We start from the raw sequence: 13,072 nt of genomic DNA on the forward strand, positions 1-13,072 counted from the left end.
GATTGCATTCTCTATTGAAGGTGCCATTTTGTTCCCTTTTTAAATTTCCAGAGATAAGTGTTGCCACTTTTACTTAAGCTGTTTTTTTGATGTAGAGTCAAATTATTGGGCACAATGTCTTAATGCAGTCTTAGATGCTATTGCTTAATACAGGCATCTTGGGTACATAAATGACATTGTGATAAGAAAGATGTAACAAATTGTGCATTGGCTATGATCCAGAGAACATAGAAACTGGTTCCATGAGCCCAAGGGAGTTTTGGGCTGGCGTATCTTGAACAGTAGCCCCCATCTTCTGCAGTGCTATATAGAGATCAGTGCTATATAGTGCTATATAGAATGCCTATTGGGAAATAGAAGGAAATTTCAGGAGTTGTTTGTGATTTGGCATGGAGGAATGCCCTTTCAAAGAAGAAAAAAAAAAAAATCCTACTTGTCACACCAAAGTTCATAAGCACACTCAGGTTAACTCTTTTATTCCTGGCTATAGTTTGTGGGTCTGGCATAGATTATCTATAGGTAGTTTGTATTTTAAGGAGAAATAACATTTTTTTAATCCTATTGAAATGCTTTCCTTAGGCCTGTACTGTTGTTTGAGATGTCATAGCTGCATGCATAGTTCATAACCATGGTCATTTGCTCAGGATCGGTTGTCTCAGGTATGAGGAAGTACAATTTCTTGTCTTTAATGTAGTTTCTTGTCTTAGATCCACCAATCCGGTGACCATCTGATTTAATGGCTACCGGAACCCTGCTAGCTGTACAGGTTTCCTTGTCTTTCTAACAACATTAGGAGTGCATATTGGGATTTCGTTCAAGAAAAGAAGTAGATACACCAAGCTGAAGATGATTGGCTGCTCTCTTTTGACAGACAAGTGTGAAAAGGAAACCCCATTCGAATTTCCATTCATTCTGGATTGGTGGATCTGAAGCACAGAAACAGAGTTTCAGGTAAGAAATTCCCTGTACTCAGTAGTGTTACAAATGCAGAGTTTGGTTAACCAAAACTGGCTGCATAGAGTTTACGAAAACATTTAAGCCTTATATGATGGCAGGTCTGTTCAGTGTATTTATTTCACTATACCACTTTCCTCATGGATAAGATTTCTAAATCATTTATCTCCAGTGAAATGTCATTGGTAGATCTGAGTAAAATATGTGATTCTATTAAATAAATAAGGAAAGTCTGCTGAGGTCTAGTTTATGACTTTGTAGTCTGAGGGCTGGATTTTACTATCATTTTAATTTGAACAGCTGGTTGTAAAGTGTTCATAAACTTGGTAGTTCATGGCATACAAAAGCAACTTATAGCCAAATGAAAGCAGCTTGATTTTTAAGTACAGTGGTATGACATGTTTTGTCTTACCTTTGGAGAGTTGGGAACAACTTTGACAAGCTTACAGTCACCAACAGTGTTCGCTCAGAAGTAAGCCCATCTCTCTAAAGTGGAATTTACTTCCCAGTAAGTGTATTTAGGATTGCAGCTCTATTTTTAAAAGCTGTTTAGACAAAGCTCTGTACAAGGCTAACTTGTGTAACCCTTCTTTTCTGGTAGCAGTGACCAAGTTTTCATTTTGGAAACATTTTTAAAACTTCAGATTTAGCGTTGCATGATTCTCTAGCCTGGGCTGGAGAAAGTGAGAAAATATATTCCTGTTTAAAGATTTAGCGTTGCAGGTTCACAAAAATTGCTAGTTCACCATTTTAAAAAACTACTCAGTTGTAGTGAAACATTTTTCCAGGCCTTTTATTAGTTTTATATATGCTCCCACCGGTGTTTGAGATTTGGTCCTATTTATGCAAAATTCTTGTGGTAAAATCTACTGCACTTAGGTTTGTGTTCATTTTTCACTACAATAAGTCAGTTGCACACTATAAAGTGTAAAAAAATAGTGTGGCAACTTGAAATGAATTGTTTTCACTTCCAGCAGTTACTATTCTGGAAGTTGTTTCATACAAAATCATTCTCCTGCCTCCAGGCCAATCCTTACTACTGGTACTGAAAGAGGTCTAAGAAAGAACAGTTCTTGATTACACGCCCACGCCCCCCAGCCATTCATTGTTATTTGAGAAAATTATTTCTGGCTTATACAATACCATTCTGATCTCCTGCTCTCTGAGCCACATGTGCTTTCTCCACTGGTCTCGATTTGACACTGATCCTCATATATGTAAGTAACTCCATTTGATAAGGGGGTGAATTGAGTGAACAGGCACTCTAAAACACAGAATAGCTTGATTCAGATGCCAAGCCAAACAAAGCATTTGGAAAACGGACCTGTGCTGGCACTTTTCCGTATCTGATGATTGCATCTGGGTGAGTTTTGAAATACCTTTTGCAGTTTGAAAGACAACCCCCCCCCCCGGGCAGGAGCAAATTGCTTATTTTGGGGTGAAGCCTCTAAAGGCTACTCTGCAAAAGAATGGAAAATTCCAATAGGGGTTGCAGAAATCTTTTCTATGCATATAGTTACTTTAAAAGCTGTTTTGGCATTTGACTCTTTAATTTTCAAAGGGTACAGTATTTTGGAAACAACTGCCCCATTCCCATTTTAGAGCATGTTAGGCTTTTGCCTAGGGTCATTCTTAGATGCATGTTCTTACATAGGATGAAGCATCTGCTGCTCCCAGAAAATCTGCTTTCCTCCATTCCAAGTGCTTAGCGCTTTTCTGCTTTTCTCTTTTGCTGTGACAGCTGGATCTGTTGCTGGACCAAAATTGCTGATTCACTGATTTCCTCCACCCCTCCCTCTTCCTTCTATAGCATGAATCACTAGGCTGCATTAAAAAAAACCTGCTGCTTACTAGCTGTGTTTTTGTAGACTCTAAACTCTTGGCTGTGCTTTGAGTTTTGTTCCTACCATAACTTGTTCAGATTCCTTGATAGACATTTTATTATGTTTTTAAATGTTTTGGAAGCTGCCCATAGTGGGCATCATCATCATTGAGGAATCACTGTTTATCTGTAGTACTCCTAGTCCATTTCCCATCTGAATGGTCCGTGTTTACAGCAGCATTTTTTGCAGTTGTGTTAGCCTTGAACAATGCTAAAGTCACTGCTGGACTTGAATGAATCAAGTGCTAGAGGTGATCCCTTTCTGTTGTTGTTTTTTCTAGACAGGGCTGGGGAACCCGTGGCCCTCCAGGTATTGTTGGACTAGAACTCCCATCAGTCCCAGCCAACATGGCCAGTGGTCAGGGATGATGGGAGTTGTAGTCAGCAACATCTGGAGATCAAAAGGTTTTCCATACCTGATTTGGATAGACACACTTATTTCTAAGATTGTCATTAATTTGCTACATCCCAAGCTTTTCCAGAATCAAATCCAGTCAAGTTGTTGTCTAAAATGGCAGGTTACCTGTACTCTAGATCAGAGCTTCCGAAACTTGGTTATGTTATTGGATTACAACTGCCATCATCCCTGAACTAATTCCTGAAGTACAGGAAGCTATACTTCTTAGATAAGCATGCTTTTGCATGAAGGTCTAGCAGGAATGGTAACATTTTTCAGTCTCAGGGCTGCATTGCCTTCTGGGCAAGCTTTCCTGGCACATATGAAAGAGTGGGTTAAGAGGCAAATGTGAGCAGAGCAATGTGTATAAATTTTACCTTTGTACAATAGGCTAGTTTCTACACACACAATCACACTCCTCTTTATTCTCCATCCAGGCAAGCAAGAGTCAATTGAAAGCATACATTCTAACCAGGCAAAAACACAGGTAGGGTGTGAGGCAGGGAAGAGCTGTGAGTGAGGAGTGTAGCCTGGGAAGAGCATGTGCAGTTGGAGAAACTCAAGAGGGCCAGATAGAGATTGCAGGAGGACTATATTCAGTCCCCAGGCCCGAGGTTCCCGACCCTGATCTCTAAATTTCCAAGGTTTATTTAACCCAGATCTTCACTTTGCAACCTGTGGAACTAGCTTTTTCTTGATGAAGAAAATTTACTTGCATGCTTAAAGAAAACACAATTGATTCACTGGGGAAAACAAATTTACATATACTTTATAGATACAGTACAAGGATTTGTATATTCAGGCGGCTCCCTCCTTCTGCCCCACTCCTGGCAGTATGGGAATAATGATAGTGGTTTATCTTACAGAATTATTGTCATGATTATAGCAGCATGTCTGTTATATAAAGGCCTGTATTGTTGTTAGAGCCGGCATCTGATGGCTCAGGGTTAATTGTTTGTACATTCAGTTTAAATTTTATGGAATTAGAGCTCTTAAAAATCTGAGCCTGGTAACACATACATGCCAATTAGACAGGATTAAACAAGTCAGGGTTTTTTTTAAAAAATAATAATAATAATCTGGCAATCATGGAAACATTCTAGCACAGAACCATCAATTAAGTGAAATACAGCTGTGGGCAAAATAGATTCCTTGACAATTATACGCCACATTTCTTGTATAACATTGTACAGTCACAAAGAATTTCTATTTACTTGTACATGCTGAATCATTTTTCATATTGCAGAGCACTAAAGTAGAAGTAAAACATCAGAGGCTGCTCTTAAATTGGTCACATGCAGTCTGGGAATGGATGGAGTGTCTCTTGTGTCTTTGGGAGTGATCTGCCAGGTGTGGGTTTACATTGTCCAGCTGTGCATGCTTGCACACACACACACACACACACACACACACACACTACAGTGACAGCAGGAGACAGACATGGGAAAGAATGCAATGATGAGTCTGGGCCTGGGGCCAAACTAGACATGATGGTGACAGGCCTGTGACTTACCTCTCTGCAATCTGTCTCTCTTGGGTGCTCTTCAGTGTCAGAGCTTGGCTGAAAACCAGCGAGCTCAGCTAGAAAGAAAGCATTTGAGAAGAGAGGGTATGGAGAGATGATTGACTGTTGTGGGCCACTTTCCTCACCTGTTTGCCCCATTTTCCTTTGAAATGCTCTGTAGGGGTGTGGCCTGCATTTAAAGAAATGAATCAGCTACTATTGTGTGTGCCATTTGACCTGTAAGGGAGCCTTGGGAGCCTAGTTTTGGAGACTGTATGACAGAAATGAACAGTCCATTCAGTTGTTGCATGTGAGAGGAGCAAACCACCAACGCTGGGTTAGCACTATGTTCACACCAGGGATCATGGTTTGCATTGTTCCAAACAAGCGAAGGTTTGCTCTTTGCTTCCTGATCATGTTTCGTTGAATCAAACTAAACCAGAATTCTTGGTTCAGACACAGCAAGTCAAGCAATTACTGGTTTCACTTGCACTAAAGGAGGAGCAAAGTGGGAATGACATTAGTATTCATGATAAAGCATCAACATATGATTTCATGTGATGTAAAAACTGGGTTACTAGCCATGCTTAAGAGCTACTGATTAAGGGGTTTAGGGGTCACGGTGCCTTTCTCAGCTTGCTCTAGTTTTTCCAGAGTGTTGAGCTGTGTCAAGGAAAGAAATGTACCCATTGTTGTTTGAGCTGTTCCTAGATTTTGGTAGCATGACTCCTGACTGATAGCTTCTGGTGGCAATATGACTCCTGCTGCTGGTCCCTTATTGCTCACGACCCTTTGCAAATAACGTATGTTTTTATATCAGTTTTAACTTTGAAACGTTACTGCATTAGGTGATTTGCAAAGTTAAAGTTTTAATGCAAATACTCTATCAACTCAGACAATCTTACAGTTTCCATTCTTCTTACATACATAGAGGTTTTGTTTCTTTGTTGCCTTGGATTTGCAAATGAAACTAGAACCCGTGTAGGCAACATGGTGCACTCCGTATGTTATTGGACTCAAGCTCCCATCAGCTCTCGCAAGGATGGCCAGTAGTCAAGGAATATGGGAGTTTTAGTCCACGACATCTGGAGGCAACCACACTGCCTATCCTCAATTTAGAAAGAACGCTTTGAAAACAATGACATTTCATTGAGTACCTTGCTGTCAGTTTGTACCTTCCTGTGTTGAATAGCTAATAATAGAAACATCCTTAGTAATAACGCTCTAGAAAGACAAAAACATGTGCCTTAAAGCTGATGAACGTAGTTGACCTTGAACATCAACTATTATTTTGGGGTTGCTGGCATATTGCTGCTAAGACCATCACTTCTTGACTTTTTATTGACTTAAGACTAATCTTGAAATATAGCTCTTGAAATAGCTACTTGAATAAATAGTCTAAAACCTTTCATATTGAATTGCTTAGAGCAGCAGGTATAAACTGATTCTTGTGAAGTTTGTCTGTACTTTAGAGGGAAAGCAAATAATAGCTTAACAGAGATTTTGACTGCAGGGTCCCATATTCTGTAATGGTATTTTGGTGTTCTAGTTGGCTTGGAAATATACCATGTCCATGTATGCATATCAAGGTAAATCCAGGATTCCTGGTTTATCCTGGCATACTGTGAATGAGCAACCTGCTGGTCTCTCATGCTTTGCTTTTCCCTTTGTGTGAGCAGCTCAGACTAACAAATAAGTCAGAGGTTTTCAACCTTTTGGAGTTCATGGCTCCCTTGACCAACTACATTCTTTCTGCGGCACCCCTGTGAAGCTCAGGAGCCCATTATGCCACCCCTTGCCTGCAGAGCCAGCAGCCCCTCGCCCCTTTTTGAACACCCTCCTTTGTGGAGTGTTCCTTCAGCCGCCTCTCTTCTCCCCTCTCCTTGGGAGTCCTCTGGGCAGCCACAACTGCCACCCCTGGTCTCTGAGCTGAGCCCCCCCCCCGCCCCAAAGAGAGGTGCCTTCTCACACCGCCCAACAGGGGCCTGGGAAGTACCCCCTGGCCAGCACCAGAGGCACCATTTGCCTAGGGAGCTTGTAGCCAGAGCTGCTGCAACAAACAGCTGCGCAAGCCTTTGGGAGGCAAATACCTGAGAGAGCATCAGGTGAGGGAGGGAAGGAAAGAAGGACAGAGGCCAGTGTTGCCTGTGGCACCCCTCACCATCATTCAAGGCACCCCAGGGTGCCACGGTACACTGGTTTAAAAACCACTGCAATAAGTGATGGCTGGCATCCTGGGTTGTTGCTTCCAAAGAAGCCAGTTTAACTAAACCAGGGTTTAAAGTGGGCTTTCAAATTCTAGTTTGTGTGGGAGCAAGATTACAAATTTACTTATTTGCAATGTGTAATACCTGCGACTGGGTCTGGCTCATTGGTGATTATTATTATTATTATTATTATTATTATTTATTTGTACCCCGCCCATCTGGCTGGGTCTCCCCAGCCACTCTGGGCGGCTTCCAACAAATATTAAAATACAGTGGTACCTCGCAAGATGAATGCCTCGCTAGACGAAAAACTCGCTAGACAAAAGGCATTCGCTAACGAAAGGGTGACTCACAAGACGAATTTCCCTATGGCCACGACTTGCAAAACGAAAACGTTTTGCGATTCCCCCCCGTCAAACTGCGCTTCCTCCGGCCGTGCTTCGCAAGACGAAATTTCTGCTGTATGACAGCACTCACGGAATGAATTAATTTTGTCTTGCGAGGCACCACTGTACATTAAAATATCACAGATTAAAAACTTCCCTAAACAGGGCTGCCTTCAGGTATTTTCTGAATGTCAGGTAGTTGTTTATGCTCAACAGGTCACTTACATGAGACTGACAGGGAGTTCCAGCACAAAGGTCTTCGGTTTCCTAAAAAACCAGATTGCACAGAAGAAGGAAGCGTTGATCTCCTGTCCCATCAACAGGAGGGATAGGGTGAACTTGAAACCCAAGTAAACAAAATGAAAAACAGATAATTTCCCCCTGCTATTGTGCCCCAATGAACACAACATAGGACCGTTAGTTGAACTGACTGGTTCATTGTTGCATGAAAGGATTAATGAAGAAATACATATGGATGCTGAAGTTGAACTGACCCATATGCTGCAATCCTAGATCTACCTATCTGGGGGCAAGCCCTATTGAACTCAGTGGGGCTTACTTTGAGTAGATGCGCACAAGATTTCACTCAGTGTTAAATCACTATCCTGGATTCAGTGAAGATGGCTGGAAGCTAAAGAGGAAAACCCAAGATGGTTCTGCTTACTTGCTGTAGTTTCCTGGTATTTGTCTACTAAATGATGCTCATGTTGGAAGAAAACAACAGCCTCACTTTGAAGAACAAAACTGCCCTTTGTGACCTGAGAACAATGTGGCTAAGTACCATACTTAACCTTCTGCACTCTTGTGACTTGTCAGCAAATGAAAATAGAATTGTTGTCGTATGGCAGAAGTGTCAAAGAACATATGCTTATCGTATATGCAAAATGAGTCTGGAACTTCTTTTCCTATGTTTCACACATGACTTCTGGTGTGGTATTCCTTGGCCTTGAGTTGGGGGAGCGGAAGGGAGTTACTTTTATTGGGACAGTGGTGTGAGTTCCAGAAGCCTGTTTTCCTACATAGACCAATGAAATGAAATTGCTGTTGCTAAATTGGGTTGTTTGGTGGGTGTTTGTATTTTTTTACTGCTGGTTTTCCAAGGTTTTACGATGGTTTTTGTTTCTAATATAGTTATGAGCTACCTCCAGTACGAGGTAGAAATAAGCTCTCCCATGAGTGGTCAGCCCCCAAATCAAGGTTGTCATCATTTAGCAGTCAAGGCTTCACAGTTGCAATGCACATGCAGTCTAGCACAACATACAAAATACCTACATTTGTATACAAAATCCACATCTTGACAAAAATTTCCTAGGGTCACCAAGGGCCAGTTAGAATTATTAGGGGACTGCATCTGTCTGCGGCCATCTCAGCTGTCGGGGGGGAAAACCGTATTGAACTTTAGTGGCGCTTTCCAGGCATTTTGCCCTTGTGCATTTGCAATCACGGAAGGGGAAGAACGGAGCTGCATTTGCTCCCTCGCCCTTGCCATTCATGCATTGGGGGAGGTTGGAAGCAGGAGAGTCTGCTGCATGCATGTAGGCTACCCACACAATTTACAGCTCTGGTTTGCAGCATTAGAGGTAAAGGTAAAGGACCCCTGACAGTTAAGTCCAGTCACGAATGACCGGGTTTGCGGCGCTGATCTTGCTTTACTGGCCGAGGGAGCCAACATTTGTCCGCAGACAGTTTTACCAGGTCATGTGGCTAGCATGACTAAGCCGCTTCTGGCGAAACCAGAGCAGCGCACGGAAACGCCGTTTACCTTCCCGCCGGAGCGGTACCTATTTATCTACTTGCAATTTGACGTGCTTTCGAACTGCTAGGTTGGCAGGAGCGGGGACTGAGCAACGGGAGCTCACCCTGTCATGGGGATTCGAACCACCGACCTTCCAATCAGCAAACTCTAGGCTCTGTGGTTTAGACAACAGCGCCATAAGGAAAGCCTATAAGTACAGTGGTACCTCGGGTTACATACGCTTCAGGTTACATACTCTGCTAACCCAGAAATAACGCTTCAGGTTAAGAACTTTGCTTCAGGATAAGAACAGAAATTGTGCTCTGGTGGCGCAGCGGGAGGTCCCATTAGCTAAAGTGGTGCTTCAGGTTAAGAACAGTTTCAGGTTAAGAACGGACCTCCGGAACGAATTAAGTACGTAACCAGGGGTACCACTGTATACAGCAGACTACTCACTTCAGACATCCCTCCCTCCAAGTGGATTATGGGAGTGGTGTCTGTGAGTACATGGCAGCAAGGGTAGCAAGTTTGCTATGGAGAGCAAGGCATGTAAATGTGTTACATCGGAGTTCTATGCCCAGAAATGTATTGTCACCATCAGGCCTTTCTCAATCTCTTCCCTGTAGCAACTGCGTTGTAGCTGGAAGAGGCTCCTTAGGAAGCAGAGGCTGTGGGCAGGGATCCAAGGAATTGTGGGATTAATTCCATGAGCCCAAGAGGGCTTTACACTTCAGCAGCCTGCCGTTGTGCCTGGCAAACTGAGTTTTTGAAAACCATGAAGGATTTCAAAAGCACTGTCACATGATGTAGGGTGTGTGTGTCAGCTGTTTTCAAAGAAGAATGAGAAGCCTAAATTTTCATGCAAGCCCATTCTGTGAGTCTAAGCAGCTCTTTAGATCTCAACCAGCAGCCCTGTTCCCTGCAAGATGCAGTCTGTTGCTGTTGCTACAGGACTGGTCCATATGAGCCAAGGGTTGAGACCTCTCAAATTGAATGATGCTTTCTTAGTAGACTGGAAAAAGGGTACATATACTGTCACCCATGAAAGGAACCAGCACTCCTTGCTGCTTAAGTCCTTGGTGATGTTTTAAGAAATATTTGATTTTTATATCTTGTAGGCTTTTTATAAAACTATTGATGATGCAGCCAACTTGCAGCCACATCTGTTACTGCTCTCAGTTTTAGAGCAATTTTCCTTCCTGCCATGGAGCAATACATTCAGTCCTTGTAAAATGGCCATAATGATATGAACTCAGAGGTTGCCACAGATGTGACCAGCAGCAATCCATCATTCCCCCCACCCTCCCTCATTTTCAAGGTGAATTTTCTTTAGAGTGGGTTAAGGGGAGAGAAGTCTTTTTTCCACTACTGGTTAAGCGAAACTTCTTTTGACTGGGACACCATGTGTGTGTAAAATGTGAATTGCACACATGTAAAATACGTATTGTCTTTGCTCATCCTTTTGCTGCTCCGCTGTGTATGGAACGTCCTTTCAGAATGCCTGTGTGGTGCCATCTCTTTTCCCTTCTTCAAATCCCTCCTCAAAACCCACTTTTCCAGCTTAATTTCTCTTCAGTCTTTATCCCTCAGTGGACAAGTGTGTGTATTTACATGCTGCATGCATACTGTTTGCATTCATCCCTTGTTCGCAGCTGTCTCTCCTTGTTGCCTTCCTCAATGTCAAAAGTTAGGTGATTATGTCCTATGGGCAAAAATATGTCTCTTTTTGTTAGTTGTTCTGCAGAGGAGATGTACACTAATAGTACTATGTAAATGATGCAGTGCTGAGAGTGTGTTGCCTCCTAATAACAGCACTCTAATGAACCACTTACAACTTCTGTCAAGTAGCACCTTAGAGACCAACTAAGTTTGTTCTTTGGTATGAGCTTTCGTGTGCATGCACACTTCTTCAGATACACTGTGTTGCGAGGGGTCAGGAGCAATAAAACCCCCTGCGTTCAGAAGCCATAAATCACCAAAATGGGTCCGGCAGGCTTCCCGATCACGCAGTTCCAAAATACTTTCACCTTCATAGCAGAGTTTAAATACACAGCGTTCTTGAAGCGAAACCTCCTGCAATATCGTCTTTGTTAATCAGCAGTCTTTAACAAACGTACACTGACTCCTCCACTGTCAGCAAAGCAGATTTATTACAGCGTAGCATAAATCAAACGCCCGGAGATGAGGCGTTCATGGCTCCTCTCCGGTACAAGCAAAAACGAAAGCAACCTTCTCACACAGACTTCAGACTCGGTCTAAGAATTACAGCAGTCTCATATTACAAAGCATAACATAACGCGTCAGTTCCTGTGTGACGGCGTAGCTAGATCTGTGTGTAACCCTTTCAGATCCTCACAGTTCCGTCTCAGTGTATCTGAAGAAGTGTGCATGCACACAAAAGCTCATACCAAGAACAAACTTAGTTGGTCTCTAAGGTGCTACTGGAAAGAATTTTTTATTTTATTTTGTTTTGACTATGGCAGACCAACATGGCTACCCACCTGTAACTGGAACTTCTGTCAAGTGAAATCGAGGGGCTCAACTAAAACTTAAAAACCAAGCAGACAAAAATCAGCCACGGAAGGTTAAACAAAAACCTCCCTGGACATTATCCTTAAGGAAGGTTAATTCTCTCTAGGTAAAAGGAGGTGCTCATCAAATGAGCACAGGGTTCTTCTTGCTCAGCTGTCCATTTCTCCCTGCCCAAAGACTTTTTCCAGTCTCATCCTGGAGACAAATGGGGAGGCGATGGCATCAGACCAGAAGAATCTTAGCATATTGCTAAAGTTGTGAAGGAATGTAATGGCTTGATGAAACACACAGATGTTATGATACTCGACTTCTATCAGAGCTGTGCAAGTTGTTAAAAGCTTCCAATTCTTTGTTTTCAAATTTAAGGTTTGTGCTTTCTTCTTCCCTCTTTTTTTTCCCATTTTGCAAGAAGGGGGAGGGGGACGCATTGCTCACTGATAGAGAACCTGGTTAGCAAGTAGCTGGTGTCAGCTTCAGTGCCCAACATCTCCAGTTAGAGCAGGAAACCTGTGGCTTTCCACATGATAATGGATTTCAACTCCTGCCACCCCTGACCATTGCTCATGCTAGATGGGACTGATGGGAATTGGGAGTCCATCTGTGAACTAAATGATCTTGGAGAGCAGAATATAGAAGGTTGCCTGAGCGGGTTGCCAACAGAGTTGCCAGTACTGGTCTTGATGGGCCAGTGGTCTACTTAACTGTAAGGCATCTTCAGTTTGTTTTTTACAGGAGCACTACTATTCAAAGCGTTTGCTGAGCTTAAATGCCAAAATGCTCTAGCTTGAAGTAGTGTGTCTGCTGCCTACAAATGAACTGCCTATATTACAATGAAATAATCCTGTCAGTCTAAAAAGATGCAGAAGGTTAGTGTTAGTAGCACACCAAAGTACACGAGAGCAAAAATTAGCTTAATGTTGTAGAAAATGTCTGCCCATGAGTCGACTATTGGAAAGCAAAACTATTGTTCTGTGTTAGGGTTTTGTTTTTTTGTTTTAAAAAAAACATTTTGACTTGATTTGAAGAAAGTTGCTAATCACATAGTCAGAAACAGGATGACCTGTACTGACAGGAATGCATTGGGTTGTGCATCGATCGCCACTTGAAGCATGTCCAGTTTATGGCAATATGTTGTGATTGCAATAACAAATTCCCTAAATTATGTAATCAATTTTGGATCACTTTTCAGAGAGTACACATGTTCCATAAATGTAGCATGAAATGATCGTGTTTAATGTTTACATTTAAACACATAGTTTGCTGTTGAACTGTGTTAACCTTTAACATGTTTGCTTCCTGCTGTTCAATGCAAAATTTACTGAAAGCTGATCTACCCTATGTTCTCCCCCCCCCCCATACTGAAAGGGCTGTAGTGATTAGACTTACTTAGCCAACAATGCTGACCAGCACATGAAGCACCAGTTCACCATGCTGTACAATATGGCGAAATGTATGCCAGTAGTTGCTTAAATAAA

General features: G+C 42.3%; 1 protein-coding gene across 6 annotated transcripts in view; it reads left to right on the forward strand.

Annotated features, from left to right (window-relative positions):
- The window catches only part of FBXW11 (F-box and WD repeat domain containing 11), a 77,652-nt gene that overhangs the window by 12,287 nt on the left and 52,293 nt on the right, over positions 1-13,072 (forward strand). For 2 of the 6 annotated variants that reach the window (XM_033142814.1, XM_033142817.1), the window contains exon 2: positions 872-951. The exons of 2 other annotated variants lie outside the window; for them this stretch is intronic. The gene's annotated coding sequence lies outside the window, so the exon portion shown is untranslated. Of the gene's footprint in view, positions 1-707; positions 952-13,072 lie in introns of all 6 variants that reach the window. 2 more of the 6 variants (XM_033142813.1, XM_033142816.1) reach the window with 1 other exon arrangement.

The sequence above is a fragment of the Lacerta agilis genome, chromosome 3, assembly GCF_009819535.1.
Source record: "Lacerta agilis isolate rLacAgi1 chromosome 3, rLacAgi1.pri, whole genome shotgun sequence".
Classification (NCBI taxonomy): Eukaryota; Metazoa; Chordata; class Lepidosauria; order Squamata; family Lacertidae; genus Lacerta; species Lacerta agilis.